We start from the raw sequence: 23,253 nt of genomic DNA on the forward strand, positions 1-23,253 counted from the left end.
TCCTGTAGATCAATGCACTCTCTTCTAGATCCATTTAGCAGCGTTTCCTTTTCCAGAACTTGGAAGCATGAAAATGTAATCTTACTTTATAGATATCGACTGTAAATTAAAAAATGAAAATCATGCCCAATATAGTAATAGATCGAAAGAAGCTTATCTAAAATGCGTTGCATGCACATTTTTAATGTATTGTGTACACATTCAAAATTTCAATTCTTCACTTTAATTTCTTACACTTGCACAATAAATAGGCCTGCTAGCTCTGGTGCACTTTGTGAATGCAGTGAATGCTAATTAGTAGCCATGTTGACATCCTTTTCCACTCAGCGTTCTCATATAACTCCCATTAATGTTCATGAAAATTGTATGTATGCACCAAAGGAAGAATAGACTCGTAAGTGGTTTGATATGCACCTGTGATGTTTTGGGGATTACCCAGACCAGTAAAGGGTTCTGTCACCTACTGCCCTGTAACCTTGTGGGCTGTTAGGCTGTGCAGCCAGGGTTCAATTCCCTGACACTAGTAGCCCTTCCCAAAAGCCAACATATCACCCTGACTTTCACCAGTCTACCTACTCCTTGCAGGATAACACCAAACAGCCCCTCCAATCCCGAGTCTCGCCAAATCCATACTTCCCGTGTTCTTACGTACCAGATACTCGGACCATTCCTCTGTGGTTCATCACACCCTGAAAGCATGAAACCCCAGTTACCAGTTCACCTTAGCATACGCACTCCACACAGTTCGCACACCAGAGACCTGCTTGGAGTAAAAATAACCCAAAAGTTTATTTAATGGAAAGAAACACAGATTCAAAGGTGAAATAGTAAGAAAAAGCAAACATATATGAGTTACACAGAAAATAAATGTAAAGACGCAACCTCAGGCTTTACACTTCCATATTAGGTAAAATCCCTTTTTTTGGTACAAGTTACCTATCGCCTTTGACCAGTTTCCTAGCATATTCCAGCTCTAGGAGCGATTCAGCTTCCTGCCTAGATGCTGTCCCTCAGTTCAGTGGCAGATTAATGCACGGGGCCTGTGCCCAGGGGCCCAGGCCAATTTGGGGGCCTCCAAGCACTGGAACCTACGTAGAAGTCAGGGGGGAGGCACCGGTGCCAGAATTGTGGCCCTGCCCCCTGGTTGTCGTCCTTCCCCGAGGCCCAAGTCAGGCCAGAAGCTGGAGCTGGGTGGTGGTGAGTCGGCCAGGGAGCCCCCGATCTCCATCTGCCCTGGGTGGGGGCTGGAGTGCCCGAGAGCAGCCACCGGCCCGTGTTCCTGCCCCCGGGGCATGCTACTGCTGGTGGTACCCAGGGGCAGGGGCTCCGATCTGGCCTCATGCCCCCTTACCGGCGTATGCAGAAACACTCTGTGAGGAGAGGAGGCCCTGCCTCCGCTGGGAGGCAGCAGGGAGCCTCAGGGAGGTCACACTCCACCTGGGCTCGCTCGATGCCTGTGCCTAGCTCCCGCTGCCAGGCTGCCCTGCTGGGTCTCTCCTGCTCCCAGTGACAGACTGCCCCCACTGGGCTTTGTGTCCAAGGCAGCAACCACATGTGGCACTGCTCCTCCTGTTGCCTTTGGCCCAAGGCTTGTAGTCTGGGAGGGCAACAACCCCTGCCCCACTCCAAACTACGCCCAGGCTGCCACCGCTCCGCACATGCCCGAGGCTACTATGCCCATGTTAAAAAGTGGGTGGGCATGGCCTGTCCACTTTTAAAAATGTGGGGTGGGCATGCCCCGTCTCCCCGGTTCTGGTGCCCCCTGAGCCCTGGGGTGTGAGGGGCCCAAATGTTCTTTGTGCCCAGGGCCACAATAAATCTTAATCCACCTCTGCCTTAATTTTTGGATCACTATCCTCAGTTCCAAGCCTGTTTTAAAAAGGCTTTCTCGTCCCCCCCTCTCTTCCCTCTTCTCTCCTGGCATGAAGAACAGGAGTACTTGTGGCACCTTAGAGACTAACAAATTTATCTGAGCATAAGCTTTCGTGGGCTACAGCCCACTTCATCAGATGCATATAGAGTGGAACATATATTGAGGAGATATACACACATACAGAGAACATGAAAAGGTGGAAGTTGCCATACCAACTCTAAGAGGCTAATTAATTAAGATGAGCTATTATCAGCAGGAGAAAAAAACTTTTGTAGTGATAATCAAGATGGCCCATTTCAGACAGTTGACAAAAAGGAAATTCTAGCCAGGATGTCTCACTGTCTTCTCATTAACTCTCCATCATTGTCTTTTCTTGGGCTGGACAATGGAGGAGTACTTGAAATTGGCTTCTAGTAAACAACTGGCTTCGGAGGTGTCCCTCCCTACTGTTGAGGTGTAGTTGAAGTTGTAGTACAGGTTATGAGCAGAGTTTTTATATAGGTAAATACATAGATTAATAACCACAGTCTGTGTACGTATTTCATAATGACCGTCAAGTTCAGAACATTACAAGCTTTCATAAAAGATCTTACTTGATATACTTTTATAATACAATAATACAGTGTGCAATCAGTTGGTTCAATTTTGGGGGTTTAAAACCTTCTGTTCTCCCCAGGAGTAGACCCTGATTGTCACAGCATGTTCATGATATTGTTTGCTAATGTATACACAAGGTATTTAAATATGACTACAACTCACTCTGGTGTCTTTAATAAAACTCTGATTTTCTTCTGTCTTGCCATGGGAAAATAATAATTGCATCTTTTATAACGAGAAATATGGATTTAATAAGCAGGATTTTACTTGTTTTACTGTTTAACAAATCTCCTGTTAGGATATTTTCATGCTTTTCATAACTTTATTTTGTATAAACAGGATAGAAACCTACAGCATGGAAGCATTGACAGAACTGCTGTTACTGATAACGTGTGATGAAAACATGCTTATTCCAAACTCTCATATAACGGTAGGAGTTAAAGCTCTGATTCAGCAAAGCACTTAAGCAGTTAATTTTAGGTAGCACTTAAGTGCTTAGCTGAGTAAGAATTAACTTAATCATCTGGTTAGATGCTTTGCTGAATGTGAGACTCAATCCTGTATGTTTGATTCTAGAATGGACTATTTGCTACCTAAGAATCCATAAAGCAGTATTTTATTATAAAATATTTTTTTAAAAAAAACCTGTTTCAGTTATGCCAAGCTGTGTCAATGACAAAGATTTAATAAAATTCAGAGTGCTGTTTTAAATCTTATTGAAACTTAATGAAAATTCCTTCAATGACAGAATGAGATACTTAATATGAAGCCAACGGGCTGGATCCTGGACTGTGATTGGAATAGCTAAGGTGTAGAGGATGTGGGAGGGAAAAGATGGCTTTATGGTGTCTGGTCCAATCCAGTCAGTCCTGAGACTGTTCAGTTGCTGATACAGTTCCTGGTCAAAAGCAAAGCACTCGTAGGGCTGTTGCAGCTAACAGAATTTACCGGGGAGCAGGTATGCCTGGCCATGTCCTCTTGTTTCTGCCCTCATCCTACATCAGGGATGTGTGGCATAGGATAAAAATACTCCACTGGTCAGACTACATGAGGTTAGTTGGTTTGTGTCTGTGGCTTGATGCAAAGTGGCCACAGCGCATCTGAGAGTCTAGACCGTTGATAAGAAAATCCAGATGACTGGTCTTTAAAATAGGCTGAGGAAATGGGTTTGCTTATCAAAAGTCAGATATATGGTCTAGTCCTGCACTCCTTGCTCATGTGAAATACCCATTGAAATTAATGGGAATTTTGCGTGAGAAAAGGACTACATGATAAGGTGCAGAGAGTTATCTTTAATTCTAAGCATTTACATTTTATAAACACATCAACCTCATTCCTGAGGTTTCACGCAGGGGCCTAAAACAACACATGGCAATTCTTTGTGATTTAAGCCAAGTATATTTCATTGTTTCTGAATCAGTGTAAGAATTCTCCTTAGGCTTTGGAGCTTGAATTCCCAATAGATGTTGAACCACCTGCCAGTGTTTCCCCTTTAACTTTCCTACTGTGGCCCTGTGTCAGGGCAATCAACCTCTAGCAGAGATGCCTGGTTATGGCTCCCTTTGGAATCCATTAATGCTGCTCCATAAATCATCTGGTATAGTTCACTGCTGAGAGATGTGTGGGTCACTCTCTTTCTGGCTAAGTATGCCGCCTCTGCAGCAGTTTTACCCTTTGCAGGCCTGATTAGTAAGCAGGCAGGTCCAGACATCAAATCTGGACCTTATGCATGGCTGAAGAATAAATTGGAACAATTCTCTTATGGGCATAAAAGCCAGATGGAGTAAGGTCTGTGAAAGGAACAGGGAGAGGGAAAAAAGGCTTTTGCTGATGTGGCAACTATCAAACTATAGGTCGGATTATGCACCTGAGATCATGTGTGGAGGGACCGTGCATTGTCAGAGTGGAAGGAGGCCTCAGTCACAATCATGGATTTGACTTCAAGCAGGGGAAACCTAGAAATACAGTACTGCAAGGGGCTTTGTATTGGGTTCTTTTTGGCTTTTTCACTGAGGACCTGGTGATTCTGATCAGAGTGCGAAGTCCTCAGTCAAAGCAAAATGATAAATATTTTTTTTGGTCAGACTTTGTATAAAGGTTGCATTTGTAATTAGCTGATACGGGATTAATAGGTGTTTTAATAAATGGTTAATTAATTCTTATAGATTGTTAGAGAAAGTAAGAGCTTGCTTGTAACCACCTATAACACCTTCTACTGATGTAGATAACCGTCTATAGCACTCACTACTCATGTCTGTAGCATGCTGATGACTTCTATTAATCATTTATTAACCAGTTGAAAACATTTAGGAATTGAACCTTACTATAAAGTGTGACCTGTCTTTCTAATTGTCAGTTATCAAGACAGAAAGTTTCTCCTAATTCACTATCAAAAAATGCTATATTGGTATTGTAGAAACAGCTTTGTATGGGAGGTGTTTTCCTGCTTTCAAAACTAGGGAGTGTGGAGAGGGAGTGTGTTTTCCTAGGCTGTCTCTTTGATGGGGGTACATGATCCAACAGCTAAGCTAATGCAGTTTACATTAGTGCTTAGTGTTGAGAAATTCTGCCTCCCAGTATCAAGAGGTTAATAAATCATTGGATCTTCATAAGCAGCACTGTTCTTTATCCATTACTGCAGAACATCTTATTTGGTGGAGTGTGTCTATGGTGTGTCCCCATGTGGATAATAATGTGAAGACTTTAATTGTAAAATTGGAGGGGAAAAACTACTGCACTGCTGTAAATCACTAAACTTCATCCTTATTCAAATCTAGAATAAGATGAATAACTAAGACTCTGAATTACTTAATACTGTGTCATGAAATTTTTAAATAGCGCTGCACATATTTAAAATTAATTAGAGGAATTTTATATGCTCTGTATGACACACTACAAATACAATACAATTTTATTTTATAGCATCTTTCATAGAAATTATAGTAGAAGATCTTTTGCCGAATTGTTGTTTAATAATAAATAGCAAAAGAATTGAGACAATTAAGTACAACCAAGATGAAAAAGCAATATTTCAGCTGAGATTTGTCTTTCCAATGTCGGGTCTTGGATGTACTGCCACCTCCTCAAATTTAGTTTGTCTAAAACTGAATTTCTCTCTCTCTCTCTTTTTTTTTCCCTTTCCCCTCCTCCCCACACTGTTATCCATCACTAACAACTCTCCACTCACTCTCTCTTCCCTGAGACATACCCTTAACACAACCGCTGTGCTGGTGTACCTGGATCTACAGAATTTGCCAGCTTCGTATTGCTAGAGTTTCACAAAGCAGGTGTGGGGGGCATGGAAGGGGAATCTAGCTCTGTGCTCTTTGAGACAGGATCCACGTTGTCTTATTTCCTCGGTGTCCATGGAAACTTATAACAATGCATGCATGTTAAAAATAAAGAGCACCAAAGTCCAGGGTGTCTGAACAGAGGGGTTTTGCTTTCTTCCATCTCTAAACTGGACAAGCAAGTGGGTTTTAATTTTACAAAACATCATTAGAGGCATCCTATAAAATCCACAGTGACTTGACCCTGTTTCCTTATCTAAACTACCAAAGCTCACAGAGGTTTGACTAATGCTTCTTGATTTCGGCTCAGTTCCAAAAATGCAAATTTTAAAACAAATTTCAATGGGAATTGAATATATATGTGAGCTTCATTTACGCTCTCTTTCTCATATTGTTTCCACTAGATAAAGAGGATTTTATGAGTAAATTTCTAGTAGAGTTTTCCAAGAAGCCAACTTTAACCGATTTTTTTTTCTTGCAACTAGTAACCAATAATTCATAATTAAAAAAAAAAATTATAAACAAAACTGACATTTTGTTTGAGTCAGCAGCACCTATCCATGAAGACAAATAAAAATAACTTTTAGCCTTCTATTGTCTCAGACTCAAATGTGATCACATGGAAAGATGCTGGATTTATGCCAACTGCAAATATTCAATCCAAGTACACGGATGATCTTGACGAGTTATGATAGAAGCTGCCTGAAGTAATTCTTCAGTCTGGCAGTAATAAAATCATGATTTGCTGCTGTTATATTTGGTGGTTTTTGTCTACTGTGATTAATACATTGTTTTTAAAGAAACATCATTTCAGCCATGTACAAATGCTCCTCAGTATATTTTTGGTTTCTAAATAGAACCCTTCTGTTATGATTTATGCCAAAAGAGACATAAAAACAAACATAAGAAAAATAAGACTTCTAGAGTAATTGCCCATTCATTTTCTTCGAGGTTCTTTCATTATTTTATATATTAAATGTGACTTGGACAATATCTGTTGAAATTACTAACATAAATATTTAATTAATTGCTAATTTTGTCCCTGAGTTCATAAATGAGTACATAGCCATGGGGACAAACTTTGAGAGATATTCATTGTTGAGTGATCTCTCAGATGGTGAACGGATGGCAACTCAGCTAAATGTCATACTAAACAAATCATAATTATAATAGCCATCCTTAATAAGCAATAACATGCTTATTAAGCAACCCTTATTAAAGTGCACATTTTAGGGTTGATATTTAGTACTGAAACAATTTATTCCTAATATAGACTCATTATCTAAATAGCTTGTTTTTTCTGATGTTCATGAGCCCTGCATGTCAGAGTGTAAGAGCAAATGTCATTGTGTCCTTGCGAGCATAATTATTGCATAATTTTTAGTCTGTAGGCATGAAAAGCAATTCAGATTACAAGCTACAATTACTGTGTTATATTACTTGGTGGTAACTGAATTAGCTAAGCAATATGGACTTTTTCTGTCAGATAAAAGCTGGTAAATAAAATGATCTATAGATTTTTTTTCCTATTGGATTGATTTAATTTAGTAACTGCTCTTACATCATTATTACTGTAGTGTGTTAGACAGTTTGAGACATTCTGTGAAATCTATTTGTTTATGCTGTATTAAAAATTTCCAGTGTCCTTTTAATTTTCTCATGTTAGTGAAAGATAATGAGATATAACAGAGTTCAAAAAAGAACTAGATAAGCTCATGGAGGATTGGTCCATCAATGGCTATTAGCCAGGATGGGCAGGAATGGTGTCTCTAGCCTCTGTTTGCCAAAAGCTGAGAATGGGTGATGGGATGGATCACTTGATGATTACCTGTTCTGTTCATTCCCTCTGGCATTGGCCACTGTCGGAAGGCAGGATGCTGGGCTAGATGGACCTTTGGTCTGACCCATTATGGCCATTCTTGTGTTCTATATTAGTTGAATTCTTCCTCTTCTATGACTATACAGGAGAACTAAGAAGGACTTTTTTCATTATGTTGTAGGTTTTTGGAACTCTCACCCGTGGCAGATCCACAAGTCTGCACTCACTCCAACTTCTATAGTCTTCACTGCAGAGTTAACCTGCATGATTGACATGCGTGTCTGGGCATCCCGGTTAGCCCAGGTGTGAATATCTTCACAGCAAAGCCCCACCCACATTTCTGTGTCCTCACTCTTTTTTTTTTTTTTGCACTTGCCTGTGTGTGTCTGGAACCATATCCCCATGGTTCGTTGTGCTGAGACACTCTAGGATTGTTTTCTGGTCAGTTGTGGGAGAACTTATCTGTCCTTTGGGGGGAAATGTGGGATGGGCATTGAAGGACTCTTGGCACTGGAATGCTTTTGCTTGTGTTCTCTGTACAAAATGGGTGGGTTCTGAGACAGGAATGACTAACACAGGTGTATCTTGAGATGATTGTATTCAATTTTATAAAAGTAATGTATATCTCTGTGAGTCACGGATGGTATGCTGGCTCGTTGGGGAAGGCTGTCAAGGTCTTCAGGAATTAAAATCACTTGGGAGTGATTAATACAAAATCCCAAAGCTGGTTATGCAGATACCCTGCCCTTTGAGGCTTGGGCCCCCTGTGGGAGGGGACAGTAAGTGGTTTTACCTGTTGTCAGGAGGCTGGGAGATGAAGGATTTTGGAAAATAGGCTCAGGGGTCTTCCTTTTGATCCAACAAATGGAAATGACCTTTTGTCCCAGGGAGGACTCTACCCTGCTGAAGAGCTGGAAAGACTGGAACATGCCAGGGTCGCCTTAGGACAGATGGGCTACAGGTAAAGCCCTTAGATCCTTTTATTTTTTTAAAATCTTTTCTTTGCATGCTTTTGTCCCTAAATAAAAGTACTTTCCTTTGTAAGAGCTGTGTGGTCACTGATAAAAATTCTGTCATTGTCTTGGACAGAAATTAAGGAGCAGGATATTTGCCAGACCTGCTTGGGATTATCACAGTGAAGTACAAGGTGACTGCAGTCAGAAAACCCCCAGTTAGAAGCCAGTGGGGCATGGGTTTCTGCTCAGACACAGGTAAAGGCTAGAGGTCTGGGACCTAAGTGGGCATTCCTTGAGAGGACTGAGGGAGAGGGGTGGTGTTCAAAGCTAGTTACCGTGAAACAGTGACACGTTCCAGCCTGAGTTAAGCCAGAGCCCAGGTTCTCACCTATACACTCCGCCATGTTAAATAGCCAGGCTTTAAAGCAACTCCAAACCTAGATCAGAGGTTTTTCTATGTGGTGGTAGTGGTGTGGGGCTAAAACCAGGTTAACTGCACAATGAAGACATACCCTAATTTAATGAATAGGAACTGCACATGTAACACCAACAGACCCCAATCATTGGCGGGCGGGATCGAACCTGGGACCTCTGAAGCTAAATGCATGAGCTAAAAGCCATATGGCTGTTAACTAAAGCTGTAGAGCAGACTCATTAATCTCTCTAAATGGTCTCAGTGCCACTAGATGGGACAGATTACCACACCCAGGAGGGGTGTGGGTTACACACACGCATTCACTCACTCACACTCTCTCTCTCGACCCCCGGGGGAATTCTGTGCCACTGAGCATGCTCAGAATTCATGTCCCTGCAGATTTATTTGCTTCCCTGCAGAAAGATGACTTCTGACAGGGAAACAAAGGGAAGCCACAAGAGCAGTCCTGTGCCCCTCCCCGGCAGTGCAGGCATGTTGGTTTGAGCAGCCAGCAAAGAGACAAATCATCACCGGAGTGGGGTGGGGCTGGGAGTGCCTGCTTGGGGAGCAGTGTTCTCTAATTTTTCCCACCCACTTGCGGAATGAATTTTGTTATGTGCACCAATATGGAGGTGATGTGTGACCGTGGATGAGGGGTTTGGGGTGCAGGAGGGTGCTCCGGGGCTATGGCGGGGAGAGAGGACTCTCCCTAGCTCTCTCTCCCCACAGCAGCACCTGGGCTGGGGGGGAGAGGTGCCTGTCCCCACCATGGCAGCTCCGGGACTAGGGCTGCAGGATAGGCGCCCCTCCCCCAGGAGCTCCGGGCCGCGGCTGGGTTCGAGCCGTGCCGTGGTGCGCCGGCTGCGGCTTGAGCTGTCCCGTGCCAGCCACAGCTGGGTCCGGTCTGGTCCGGGCTAGGTTGGGGCCGGGGGAGGTGCGCCCCTCCCCGGGCCGAGGCAGGTGCCCGGGTGGGTTCCCTGAGCACCTCCCTAAGAAGGCTGCTGCGCGGCCGTGCAGCTTACGGGGAACTTAGGTGGGGATACGTCATGACCGCCGGGGGGACCGGAGCTGGGCGTGTGAGTGAGACTCTGTGCCTCTTGCTCTCTATTGCTGCATACTGGTACGGAGTGGCAGGGCTTTGGGGAGTTTCTGAGGACGTAGGCATGGGGCAGGCTCTGTCCCCTCAAACAGAGCAGAGTTTAGCAGCCTGCCTGCTTAGTCAATTGTTCCATTATTCTTGGAGAATTCCCCTAGGAGTATAAAACAGGTGTAAAAGATTTAAGGCTCTTTTTTTCCATTGCTGGAGTGGTGTAAAAGAGCTGTATTATAAATACTTATGGTGCTTTATTGATTAGAACTGGTCTACATTTTTGGACAGAAATTTTCTCAGATGGCAAGTAGGTATTTTGATGGACTACTGTGAGGCTGAGAGCATTGGCTTATGTTAGCAGGCTCTTAGGGCTTGTCTCCACTTAATGGGGGATAGATGCACAGCAATCGATCCACCGGGGTTGATTTAGCGGGTTTGCTGAAGACCCACTAAATCAAAGGTCAATCACTCTTCTATTGACTCCGGTACTCCACTGTAACAAGAAGCGTAAGGTAAGTTGACGGGAGACTTTCTCCTGTCGACCCAGTGCGGTGTAGACACCGCAAAAAGTCAACCTAAGTTATGCAACTCCAGCTACGTTTGACTTAGTCCCATAGTGTAGACCTGCTCTTAGACTCCACATTGGTCCAGTTCATACTTCAGCAGGCTAAATTCCATCCAGCCTGTCAGGATCCCAATAAGGGCAGCCCGGGCCAAGGACCAGAGCAGGAGCAAACCTGAGGCTGGGAGTAACAGAGGAGTTTGTAGTCAGATTCCAGACTGAGTGCGAGTCAGGTGGTGAAGTCGAGGTCAAAGTCAGGAATTCAGGAGCAAAGAGCAGGAATGGTCACGGCAACTACAGGACAGCCGCACTGTTTCCTGGACGCTTCTTGGAATGCCCCTTGGGTTTATATAAGGCAGGGAGCCAATTAAGAGGCATAAGGCTGCTGTCTGTTAAACCCCTGTGATGGAACTTCCTATGGTCTGTTTCCACAGCGGGTCATGGGAAGTGGAGCTGAAACTGGTTACAGTTGTTGCTGGGTGGCAGTCTGGATATGTCTGCTGCCTGGTAGTGCTGCAGGCCTGCGTTCTAGACCTTGAGGTCTTACACAGCCAGGGCCGGCTCTAGCGTTTTTGCCGCCCCAAGCAGCAAAAAAAAAAAAAAAAAAAGTCGCGATCGGTGGCAGCTCTACCGCCGCTTCATTCTACGATGGCAATTTGGCGGCAGGTCCTTCGCTCCGAGAGGGAGTGACGGCCCCGCCACTGAATTGCCACCAGACGTGCCGTCCCCCTCTTCATTGGCTGCCCCAGGCACCTGCTTGCTACGCTGGTGCCTGGAGCCGGCCCTGTACACAGCCTTTCTGAATATGATTAACTTAAAGTAACACATACACCAATTACATATTTCCCTAGAGCATTTGTCATTTCTTGTTGTTGCTGAGTTTCATTTCTGTGAATTTCCCTTATATAAAGGAATCATTTGTTGACTCTCAAGTGTCTCTTGTGGGAATTTTTCTTACCTCTTTTTATCTTGTTCTCAGCTTCTTTCTTTATTGCTTTACCTCCCATTAGTTTTCTGGCTGGATATGTAATATTGTTTACTCTACAATTTATATATTAAGGGTGTTGTTTGGTAGGAAAAGGCCTTGTATACATGGACCATCCCAGTATGGCATCTATATGTTGTTTGTTGAGACTTATACTTCTTTTGCTGACAGCTATGATGATATATTGAATTATTTACCTACAATGAAAATCAGTCAGACTAGAAGTTAATAAGTAAATTAGTTATCTGAGTTGAGCCCCTCTTGCCAATATAATCCATGGACGTTCAACTACGGTATAAAGGACCACTTTGATATCCTTTATTGCTAGTATAAATTGCTATGTAAGAACATTAGTTAATTTCTTTGCTTAAATTTTGGGCAGTAAACTGTTTTTTCATTATGTAGCAATGGATGGAGATTTCCCAATTTTCATAGGCTGATTTCTCTCACATAAAGAAAGTTCACTTTATTTGTTCTTTAGCTTTAATTGTGGGTGGCCTTCTATCTAAGGCCAGGACAACTAACATATCATTCCAGAATGCTTCCTTTTTGGTGTCATCATTTTATGGGGTTTCTAATAACGTTTATTAGTGTTCATATTCTGCAGATACTTCTAGCTGATCTTAAATTTATTTATGGAGAAGTGTAAATTTAAGAGAGCTCCTAAAAATAATTAACTACTAACTACAGAGCACACTATTGAGTGCAAATATCTGCATCCTTCCACTTCGTTAAGCTATACAGCAGGAAATCTGGCTGCGCAATGAAGCGTTGTGGATTAGTTTACTCTCGTGTCCAAAAAGAGATTATCAGGAGGTGCAGTGAATCCATATTAATGAGTCCTGCATCTGATTTTCTTACACTTACTTAGCTTCCTCCCCCCATCTCTGGCATAAAGCAAATTTTCTGGCATGTGTACCACAGAATCATTGCAATTGGAGGCTGTGATCAGTGACAGTCTCATTACTGCTGTGTCTTGCTTGACTGTCTTTTTTAGTAATTCTTTATCCTAAATTCGCAGTTGACGTAAAATTGTACTATCTCAACTTGTGCTCAGGCTTCTTCTCGTTCTATCCAGTCAGGGTGATTGTTGTTCAAGTTGCAGCTATTTTATGGATTAGCTGTTGAGCAAAAAACTACAGAGAAGAACAATTCTACTGCAGTATTGTGTAAACTCATTCTAATGATGCGATTTGGCAAGTGCACTTTGGCCATCCCTCCTTTATACCCAACATTCCTTTCTGGTTTTTTTAGGCTACTTTGATGTATAGCTCTAAAAACCGTAAACATTGCTGTGTACATCACACTAATTAAACTCTGAAAATCTTTCATCCCTAAGAAAAGTCTTACAGCGATGGTGTGATATGCTGCAGAGTATCATTTAAACTAATCCAGTGAAATGAATAATTTAATTAAAAAGATATTTGCATGAACTAAGTTGAAGCCTGAATATTATACTTGAGCTAATAAATTAACACCTGCTTAAAAATATGCACTAAACAAAACACATCTTATTGAATCTATTAAAACTGCTTAGGCTGAATATATGATAATATAATCAAGTCATCGAAAAGCTGCATTCTTCTTCTTCTTTTAGTAATTACACTTCAATGATCAACATTTCATAAATCTATTTAATGCAATAATACTTAAATTATATGACTGCCTATTACTGTTAAAATGAGGGCAGCATCTAACTCTTCAGTTGGTTTGTTTTATATTTAGATAATTTTTGGGATTTGGTGTGGAATATTTTACAAGAAATTTCAAGAATGTATATTTAAAGTGCCAGTGAATCATTATATGTGATTTGATTTAAAAAATCCTCTTTAAAAGCTATTTTTCATCTGTTAGCATATGTTTATATAGTTCTCTTGGAAATATATGCCATATTTTAACTTTATCGTATAGTTTAATGCAGCTTTTTCCTATTCCGAATATTTGTGTGCCTCTGTTCAACAACTGAATCTAATTGTGGAAAATACAGGCAGAAGGAGTACAATTTTCAGAAGTGCCGTAGTCCCTTTGCAAAAGTGACTTAGTGCCTAAGTGCCATTGGAAGTCAATGGGAATTAGTCTCTGAAATATTTGTCACTCTTGAAAAGAAGACTTAGTTTTCTAAGGGCTACATCCTTAAAAGGACTTAGGTGCCTGGCACCTAAATCCAATATTTAGAATCATGGAAATATATGCCTGGAAGGGATCTCGAGAGGTCATTCGTCCAGCCCCCTGGACTGAGAGAGGATCAGCTACACCAGACCATCCCTGACAGATGTTTGTCCAACCTGTTCTTAAAAATCTCCAATGATAGAGATTTCATAACCTCCCTTAAAGCCTATTCCAGTGCTTAACTATCCTTTTATAGTTAGAAAGATTTTCCTAATATCTAACCTAAATCTTTCTTGCTGAAAATTAAGCCCCTCTTGTCTTTATACCAGCCCTTAACATTTGAAGACTGTTATCAGGTCCGCCACTCAGTCTTCTTTTCTCAAAACCAAACGTAACCAGCTTTTTTAACATTTCTTTCTTGGCCAGGTTTTTTAAACCTTTTATACTTGTTGCTCTCCTCTGGACCTGTCCATTTTTTCCATGTCTTTCTAAAAGTGTGGTCCTCAGTATTCCAGCTGAGGATTCTCCAGTGCTGAGTAGAGGGGGAAAATTACCTCCCATGCCTTATATATGACATTCTTGTTACTGACTCCAGAATGTTAGCTTTTTAGCAACTGCATTCCATTGTTGACTAACATTCCATTTGTGATCCACTATAGCCCCCAAATCCTTTCCTCCCAAGAGCTAGCAATCCCCTTTAAGGTTGGTGTCAGCTGCAAGTTTTATAGGCATACTCTCCTCCCCATTATCCAAGTCATTAATGAAATTATTGAATACAGGGGCGGCTCTAGCTTTTTTTCCGCCCCAAGCACGGCAGGCAGGCTGCCTTCGGCGGCGTGCCAGCGGGAGGTCCCCAGTCCCGTGGATTCGCTGGCATGCCTGTGGGAGGTCCGCCGGTCCCACGGATTCGGCGGCAATTCAGCGGCGGGTACGCTGAAGCGACGGGACCGACGGACCTCCCGCAGGCATGCCGCTGAAGGCTGCCTGACTGCCGCCCTCGCAGGGACCGGCAGGGCACCCCCCGCGGCTTGCCGCCACAGGCACATGCTTGGAGCGCTGGTGCCTGGAGCCGCCGCTGATTGAATAGTATTGGATCCAGGACAGACCCCTACAGGATCCCACTAGACAGATCCCCCCCAGTTTGACAGCAGGCTATTGATAACTACTGTTTATGTACTGTCTTTCAGCCAATTTTGCATCCACTTTACAGTAATCTAATCTAGACCACATTTCTCTGGTTTGCTTATGAGACTGTCACACGGGACTATGTAAAAAAACCTTACTGAAATAAAAACATCATGTCTACAGCGTCACCCCATCCAGTAGGCCAATAATCCTGTCAAAGAAGGAAATTAGATTTGGTTTGGCATGATTTTTTCTTGACAAACCCATGTTGGCTATTACTTATCACTAAGGCTATGTTTTAATCATAGGTATTTTTAGTAAAAGTCATGGACCGGTCATGGGCAGTAAACAAAAATTCATAGCCCGTGACTTGTCCATGACTTGTACTATATACTCCCAACTAAAACTTGGACCGGGAGGCCGGGGCTCTTTAAGGAGGCGGTCCGTAGGTGCCATGGGTGCTGGGGGGGTGGCCCGGGATCCCCGCTGGTGCTGGTGTGCGGCGTTGGCGTGCGGCCCGGGAACCCTGCTGGTGCTGGGAGAGGGGGACCGGGCAGCGGCCTGGGACCCCTGCTGGTGCTGGAGGGGGCGAGTTGACGGGGCTGGCAGGCTCAATACCCAGCTCCATGTGTCCCTGCAGCTTCTGGGGGAGTGAAGGCCAGGGGGGCTCTGCGCTCTGCCCCGCCATGAGCTCCGGCTCTGCAGCTCCGATTGGCTGGGAACTGGAGCCAGTGGGAGCTGCGCCTGCAAGCGCGGGCAGCACGTGGAACCCCTTCCTCCCTGAGGTAAGCACCGCCCCGCACTCCAACCACCTGAGCCCCCTCCTACACCCAAACTGCTCCAGCAGTGGCTGGTGCTGCTGGCCCAGGGGCTGCCTGATCTGCTGAGGCAGCCCCGGAGCCAGCCATGCAGGCCACTGCAAAAGTCACGGAGGTCACTGAAAGTCATGGAATCCATGACTTATGTGACCTCCGTGACAGACACGCAGCCTTACTTATCACCCTATTATCCTCTAGGTGCCTACAAATAGATTATTTAATAATTTTTTCCAGTATCTTTCCAGGTATCTACATTAGGCTGGCTTGTCTATAATTCTCTAGGTCCTCTTTGTTCCCTTTTTAAAGATAGGTACAATGTTTGCCCTTCTCCAGTCCTCTGGGCCCTCACCCATCCTCCATAAATTTTCAGAGATAATTGCTAACCGTTCTGAAATTGTCAACTTGAACTCATCTAAACGTTTATCTAAATATTCTGCAACCTGTTCTTTTCCTATTCTGGTTGCATTCTTTCCTTTGTGTGGTTAATGTTAATTGTGCTAAGTATCTGGTCACAATTCTCCTTTTTTTGTGAAGACTAAAGCAAAATAGGCATTAAACACCTCAGTCTTCCTGATGTTATCTGTTATTAGCTCTCCTTCCCCACTAAGTAGAGGACTTTTGCTTTCCTATGTCTTTCTCTTGCTCCTAACTTAATGCATTTAAAGAACCTTTTCTTATTGCCTTTTATGTTCCTTGCTAGGTGTAACTCATTTTGTACCTTCGCATTTCTGATTTTGTCCCTAGTTGCTTGCACTATTCCTTTGTACTCATCCTTAGCAATATGTTCATGTTTCCACTTTTTCTAGGATTGCTTTTTGATTTTTCAGGTGATTAAAGGGCTCATGATGGAGCCATATTGGCCTCTTGCTAGTCTTCCTATCTTTTCTTTGTATTGGGATAGTTTGCTGTTGTCCCTTTAATATTTTCTCATTGAGAATCTGCCACTTCTCTTTTATCCCTTAGATTTTCTTTCTATTGGACCTTTCCTACCAGTTCTCTGAGCTTGTTAAAGTCTGCTCTTTTGAAGTTTGTTGCCCTTATTCTGCTACTCTTTTCCTTCCTTTCTTTAGAATCACAAAATCTATCCTTTCATAGTCACTTTGAGCCAAATTGCCTTCCATCTTCAGATTTGCAACCAATTCTTTCCTGTTGATCAGAATCAAGTCTAAAATAGCTGTCGCCATGGTACTTCCTCCACTTTCTGAAATAAAAAGTTGTCACCAATACATTCCAAGAACTTATTGCATGTTTCGTGTTTTGCCATATTGCTTTTCTAACAGATGTCTGGGTAGTTAAAGTCCTCCATTACACTACCAGGTCCTGTGTGTTGGACATTTGTTTGTTCTAGAAATGCCTGATCCATCTCCTTGTCCTGATTTGGTAGACCCTTACCATGACATCACCTGTTCTCTCCTCTCTCTCCCCCCCCCATCTTCACCCAGAGACTTTCAAAATCCCCACTTAACTGCTGCCTAACTCTGTAGCCATCTAAAGTTCCATGGTTAACATTTCCGATTTGCCTAAGTTTCTGCCAGTGAACATGCACGCAGCCACCTCTGCCTAGGTGCCCAGGCACCTAGCTCATGCCTAAGCCACAACGGGATCCTCAAACTAGGCATTCCCCACCTATCTTGCTTTTGGGTCTTGCTCAGAGCACACCTAACCCCACACAAAATGGGAGGAGGAGGCAAAGGTAACTTCCCAGAGATTAGGGTTAGAGCATGCGGGAGACCTGGATTCCATTCCTCCCTTAGCTTGCTGTTGCAAAGGTATTTGAACTTGGATCTTTCCCCCTCCCCCACAGAGGTGGGTCTAATCCCTGGGCTATGGTATATTCTGGGACAATGCTCTCTCATTGCTATTGGAGCTCTTCCATTGGGTATCAGTAGTTATATATTCATATATTCACTGTAACCTGGGTCTCCCACATCCCAGATCAATGCCCTAGAGACTGGGCTAAAAGTTGTAAGGATGGTGCACCTCCCTTGTGTGTGTGTTTTTGCCAGAAACAGCTTTGCAACCTAATTTCAGGAAGCTGAACGTCAGGTTTCTGGCTGAGAATCCCAAGCAAAGATAGGCACCTCTCCCCGGCCCAGAGTTAGGTGCCTAACTCCGCTTGAGAGGCAGGGCTTAGTCAATAGCCATCTCTTCAGCATTTCCTACTGGCTAGATTAGCTGGCTCCCCACTCAATGTGATGCCTTTTGCAGATCCCATTCTTAGGCATCTAATTGTCCCCAGGCATTATATATGGAACCTAGGCCTTTAACGTGGGGGTTGTGGTTTCCCCGGGGTGGCAAGGCACCTAAAAGTAAGGGGTTGTGATGCTTTGTTCTCTTGAACAAAAATATTTACGTTTTAGTGTAATTTACAATAGTTAATGTATTTACATTTTTTGCTTATGAATTATGTCAAATTGTAGCTCTGCAGAGGTCCTCTAGCTATCCATAAAGCAGGAATAGTGGGGCAGTGGCAAAATGCTTTCCCACATTGCCCCATCAGGGTACCTAAACTTGAACTGGGTGGGGACTGGGGGTCTAGCCCAGGAGTTCTCAAACTTCATTGCACCGCAACCCCCTAATGGCAACAAAAATTACTACATGACTTCAGGAGGGGGGACTGAAGCCTGAGTCTGCTTGATTCTCATTGCCCCGGGTCGGGGAGCCAAAGCCCGAGCCCCACTGCCCTGAACTGGGAAGGGGTCACAGCTGAAGCCCAAGGGCTTCAGTCCCAGTCAGGGGGGCTGTAACCTGAGCCCTGCCACCCAGGGCTGAATCCCTCAGGCTTCGGCTTCAGCTCTGGGCAATGGGGTTGAAGCCCGAGCCCCAGCAAGTTTTAGCCAGCCCTGGCGACCCCATTAAAATAAAGTCATGACCCACTTTGGGGTCCCAACCCACAGTTTGAGAACAGCTGGTCTAGTTGAATCCCTGTATCTGATTCTTCTTTTGCCTCTTTGCTGAAATTGCCAATTGTCTACACTGTGAAAATATGTTTAAAACATGCTAACATGTTTCGACTAGGAACACAATTTTGCCACAAGTAAAATTTAATTTTGTTTTGAGCAGTTTGTGGTTAACTTGAAAACATGATTGCACTTGTCCACGAGCTTGCCTGCTCCAGTCTTTTCTACAGCCATATATATGCATGTAGCAACATGCTTGGGATCATTCTCCTTAGATCCATATGCAGGAGGCACCTTCAGCACATGGGGATTTAATTCCTTGTTAAAAGTCTAATTGGCTTTTAAAAGCTGGGTGGTGGAGATGGGCTGCTGTTGGTACTACAGAGGACAAATACTGTCTGGGGCTTTGGGGTGAATTATCTTTACTGATTATGCACAGTGGAAGGAGAAGGATTGAGGTCTGAGGGTGCAGGGAACCCAAAAAAACCCCAAATCTAAAACCTTTCCTTTGGTCTAAGATGTCAGAAATTACATGCTTATCTGTATTATAATGCTTAGTGTTCTATATTTTCATAATGCAATACAAGTATCTTGTGAGGTTTACTAAAGCTAGCATTATAATAATTTTACTTAAGTCAGGGCACAAATAGCTAAATATTATATTTATGAAAAAATATAACTTTCACACCTACAAGTAGTTTGCATGCTAGCACTAGGAAGTTTAACATAGCAAATATGTAAGTTAACAAGCAGTTCCATCTCACGTCCCCTGCCCCCCAAGTACTTACCTATTAGAGGAAACCATAGTCTTGGCAGGATTTGCACCAGAGCAACTTGCTTTAGCTCTGGGGAGAAGGGGTAGCAATAATGTTTAGGGACAGAATGTGGAATGTATTGTGTTCTCTCCTAATCCTCTGTTCAGCTCAGATATGTGCCTCTACTTCGTGCTCAGACAAAATGGCTATTAATTTATCAGGAGTTTTGCTCTCAGTATAGATTTCAGTGTTCGGCTGCTAGTCAGGATCGTGCAGCTGAGCCTGGACTATGCCTCCAGACCTAAGCGTAATCAAAAAGTCAACAGAAATACAAAGCTCGTCACAAGATAGGTCTTCACTCAGGGAATACTGCCTGCACCTGAGTCTGTTTCATGAGGCTTCCTTTTTTGCAGTTTCTCTATTTAAAAAAAAAAAAGTTGAAAAATAGCCTACTTTGCAATGCTATGCTGAGTGTGCATTTGCATTTTTGATTGAATTACATTATAATATAATTGCAATTAAGTCTCATTTTTTAGACTTGTAACCATATGACAGATTTTAACATTGATAAAACAAAAATTAACATAGTATTCTGAAGTTCCATGTATTATTATAAATCCATCTATTATCGCAAGTCATCTTCTGGCTCTAAAAAATCCTATAGGAATAGATTGATAGATTCTAAGGCCAGAAGGGACCACTCTGTTATCTAGTCTGACCTCCTGTATAACACAGGGCATAAAACTTCCACAAAAGAATTTCTAGAGCATATCTTTTAGAAGACTATCCAATCTTGATTTAAAAGTTGTCAGTAATGGAGAATCCACCAAAACCCTCGGTAAATTGTTCCAAAGGTTAATTACTGTCACTGTTTTAAAAATTGTCGTCTTTGTATTCTGAATTTGTCTAGTTTCAACTTCCAACCATTGGCTTGTGTTATACCCTTTTTCTGATGGGTTTGAAAAAATTAGATTGTTATTAGATTGAAAAGCCCATTATAAGTATCTGCATGGATAACAATTATTTAATAAAGTGTAGTCAAGTCACCCCTTAACCTTTTCTTTGTTAAGCTAAATAGAGTGAGCTCCTTGAGTCTATCGCTATACTGTATGTTTTCTAATCCTTTAATCATTCTCGTGGCTCTTCTATAAATCCTTTTCAGTTTATCAATATCCTTCTTTTAAATGGTGGGCACCAAAACTGACACAGGATTCCAGCAGCAGGCGAACCACAGCCAAATAGAGGTAACGTAACCTCTCTCCTCCTACTCAAGCTTCCCATGGCTGTTTATGCATCCTAGGATCCTGTCAGCTCTTTCGGACACACTGTTACACTGAGAGCTCATGTTTGCCAGATTATCCACCACGCTCCCCAAACTTTTCAGATTCACTGCTTCCCAGGATAGAGTCTCTCATTCTGTAATTATGGTCTTACATATAGAGTGACCGGATGTCCCTTTTTTATAGGGACAGTCCCGATATTTGAGGCTTTGTCTGATATAGGCACCTATTATCCCCCACCCCCTGTCCCGATTTTCACACTTGCTATCTGGTCACCCTAGACACATTCTTTGTTCCTAGATGTATACATTTAGATGTATTAAAATGCATGTTGCTTGCTTGCTTACAGTTTACCAAGCTATCCAGATTCCTTGGAATCCGTGACCTGTTCTCTTCATTACTTACCACTCACCGATTTTTTTGTGTCATCTGCAAACTCTATTTGTGATGTTTTTATGTTTTCTTCCAGATCATTGATAATGCTAAATAGTATAGGGCCAAGAACTAATCCCTGCTGGGCCCTGCTGAAAACACACCTGCTTGGTGACTATTTCCCCCCCCTTTACAATTACAGTTTGAGACTTATCAATTAGCCAGTTTGTAATGTGGGCTTGTGGTGCTGGCAGGCCAGATGTCGTCAGCTCTTGCCAAGGCTGCAGGCATTAGCTAAGAACTGACAAACTCATGGCTGGAGACCAGACCATTCAATTATGTTAGTGTGTCATTCTCATAAGAATGTATTTGGTGTTTAGACTCTCTAGAATGTTTGTAAGTTGCTGCCAGGGCCGGCGCTTCCACTAGGCGACCCTAGGCGGTCGCCTAGGGCGGCAGGATTTGGGGGCCGTCATTTTGCCGCCCTTGGCGGAAATTCGGTGGTGGGGGGTCCTTCCGCTCCGGGTCTTCGGCGGAAATTCGGCGGCAGGTCCTTCACTCGCTCCGGGACCCGCCGCCGAAGTGCCTCGAAGACGCGGAGTGGAAGGACCCCTGCTGCCGAATGCTCAGAGGAGGAGCGTTGCCGCCTAGGGCGGCAAAAACCCTGGTGCCGCTCCTGGTTGCTGCATGCATTAATCTTATTTGTAATGTCTGTATTTCATGCTATAAGGAAATATGTAAGGTTTGCTTTATAACTTTGAAAATGTTTGCTCTAAACTTGTGAATCCAGATGGGAAGTGTGTTTTCCCCCTCCTCCGCCCCCCCGTCCAGAAGAACTATCAAAATCAGATGGTCTATCAAGGAATATCACAATACAAAGCATTTCCATTAACCAATCCTATGTGCAAGAAAGCTCGTCCTGTGGGCATGGAGGCTGAATGAAGGAAATAAAACACAGACCCAGGATAATATTTCATCTGTTTGCTGTTTGAACTCTCACAGGGCCAGAGACACCAAACTGAAGCCAGAGATCCCCAGGGGCTACTTTCTGGGTCCTCCCTGAAAGACCCTTTGAATTGACAGATCACTACAACTCTGTCACGTTTAAGATTTAGATTGCAGCTCATTTGTGTGTGTTTGCTTGCTTTAACCCGTAAATAACTAGGAAAAAGAAATAAGAAAGTTAATAAACCTTTGGATAGTTTATTCCAGGGTTGGCTGCAGGCCTTGTCTTTGGTGTAGGATCTAGGGCACCAATTGATCTGAAGTAAGTGACTAGCTCCTTGGGATTGGAAGCATTCTATGTTGTGATTTTTGGTGTAAGTGGCCATTTATTACTAAGTCCAGTTTGCCTGGCTGGCAAGATAGACTGGAAAGTCTAAGGGGACTGTCTGTCATGCCATGGTAAGACTTTTATAGTGATCCAGGAATTCACATTGGTTGCTGGCTTGGTTAAATCTAATTATAGAACATATCACCCATTTGGGGTGCTTTTGGTAGCCTGCCCTGAGGTAAGTACACATGGTTGTGAGCCACTCCTGACAGTGTGACATGAACCATGTTAATTTTATATCTTTCTAGGTTTTTTTAAATCAAAATATCATGCAATACCAAGTCAAAATGCCTTACAGAACTCTAAGTATATTACATCAACACTATTACCTTTATTAACCAAACTTGTAATCTCATCAGAAAAATCTTCCTTAGTTTGAAGGATCTATTTTTCCATAATCTCATGCTAATTTGCGCTAAGTACATTATTCTCCTTTCATTCTCTATTAAGCGAGTCCCGTGTCTGTCTCTTCAACATCTTGCCCTGGATTGATCATAGGCTGAAAGGCCTATAATTATCTGGTTCATCCCATTTACCTTTTTTAAAAAGTGCATCAAGAGTTACTGAAAATCACCATTAACTGTCCAGCAAGTTCATCAGCCAGGTCTCTTAAAACTCTAGGACAGTTGCAGTGTATTTTCAAGTGCACATTATATTCATAATATATTGCCCAGTGAAATAGTGTTGTGACTGGATATTGGAAACTTTCTAAGGTAAGGAATGATATTAATAACTAAGCTCTCATGTCAGGTTGGCTGTATTCTTTTTTTAACATAGCAAATTCAGTCCAGATTTCTTTTTCCCCCAGGTGCCAGTAATTTCATACAGTATAAACTTGATATCAGTTATTCCGTATAATTTTTTTTTGATTAAACAAAGCTGAAACAGCAACATTTTGTCTTTTTAAAAAAAGTAATCATTAGATAAGATTCATATAACTACGCTTAACAATTGTGATGTGTTTGCATATGCAG

General features: G+C 42.8%; 1 protein-coding gene across 1 annotated transcript in view; it reads left to right on the top strand.

Annotated features, from left to right (window-relative positions):
* The window catches only part of THSD7B (thrombospondin type 1 domain containing 7B), a 426,330-nt gene that overhangs the window by 76,606 nt on the left and 326,471 nt on the right, over positions 1-23,253 (top strand). The gene's annotated exons all lie outside the window — the stretch shown is intronic.

This window comes from Emys orbicularis, chromosome 11 (genome assembly GCF_028017835.1).
Source record: "Emys orbicularis isolate rEmyOrb1 chromosome 11, rEmyOrb1.hap1, whole genome shotgun sequence".
Taxonomy (NCBI): domain Eukaryota; kingdom Metazoa; phylum Chordata; order Testudines; family Emydidae; genus Emys; species Emys orbicularis.